Below are 1,591 nucleotides of genomic sequence, written 5' to 3' on the forward strand. Positions count from 1 at the left end.
CCGAAATCCATACGACAAACCAAAGCTAAAAAACGGAAATAAACTTCCCAACGCCATGGAATCCGGAAAAAGGCAAGGCTATGCTAAAATCCACTGTCACAACCCGACAAAACATGCCAACCAACAACAAGAGAACCATACATCACCATGCGAATCCATGCATGTCCAAACCAGCTAGGAAATCACACATGCAAAAGGTTACCTACAAGTATTCTTGTTGAAGCTGTTGGATCCTGCTTTCCTTTCCTTGATCCTTGCTTTCTTTTCCTTTCCCTTTGCTTTCTTTTCCTTCCTTGATCCAAAGCTAGAGTGCTCCAAGAAAACTCTAAGTGACCAAGAGTAAGAGAGAGAGGGAGAAAAACGAGAGAGCTCCAAACTTGAACTGACAAAAGCCATGAACTGGTCCTTAGAAGCCTTTTTATTGATGAGGCCTCTATTTTTTTTTTTCCATTATTTTCCTTCATTTTCCTCCTCACATGCAACCTGTGACCTTTTACCTTCCTTTTCTCATAATTTCCTTTATTTTCATAAATAAATGTGCCAAAAATGCCTTTTTTCCTTTTAATGCCCTTGCCTTAGCCTTTGCCAATTTTACTTAGCCAAAATACACATCCAGTGATGCCCATTAGGATATCTTTTCCCAACATTCAACTTAGAATAAGTGTCCCTTAACCGTGGTCTTATTTTTCCTTTATTAACTTTTATTACATGAACTTACAGAACCCTCCCCCTTGGGGAACACCGTCCTTGGTGTTAAACCACACCAAGACCTCAGTAAAACCATAAAAAAGAAAGTATATTTCCTATGGAGCATTATAGCTTAGCTTGTTGCAGTATTTACAATGAAGGACTTGCTCAAAGAAAAACATCATGACAACATGAAAACATACCGCATACTGAAGCTTTATAACACAACTCATTACGATATTTACATCTATATACATATACATACATATACCAAAACATCAAAAAAACATATCCCAAACATATACTGACATAAAACCAAAACTTCTTTGTCTCAAATAACGAACAATGAAGGGTATAGGGTCTGCATCTGATCCGACATCTCCCATGTAGCTTCTTCAGGCCCAAAGTGCTTCCACTGCACTTTAACTTTCTCTATGACTCTGTCCCTGAGCATGAGATGTTTCAGCTGCAGTATGCACTGAGGGTCAGACTGGAACTCTCCTTCTTGCTCCACCTCCAGTACAAACCAATCAATAACATGATCAACATGCTTTATATACTTCTTAAGCAATGAAATATGGAAAACATCATGGAATTTCACTGTTGGAGGCAGTGTAAGTCGATATGCCATTGGTCCAATCCTCTCAAGGATCTCAAAAGGTTCGCAATACCATGGTGCCAACTTGGCACATGAACCAATCCTCAAAGAGATTTTCTTGTGCTTAATGTACAAATAGACATGCTCCCCAACCTGAAACTACTTGAATACCCTATGTTGATCTACATAACTCTTTTTCCTATCCTGTGCTACCTTTATATTCTTCTTTATAACCTACATTTCCTACTCCATGTCCACCAACATGTCTGGTCTAATAAGTACTCTATTCACTAGATCACTCCAGTT

The sequence above is a fragment of the Pinus tabuliformis genome, chromosome 1_1, assembly GCF_031772625.1.
Source record: "Pinus tabuliformis cultivar Carrire ecotype Pingquan chromosome 1_1, CPIR1, whole genome shotgun sequence".
Taxonomy (NCBI): Eukaryota; Viridiplantae; Streptophyta; class Pinopsida; order Pinales; family Pinaceae; genus Pinus; species Pinus tabuliformis.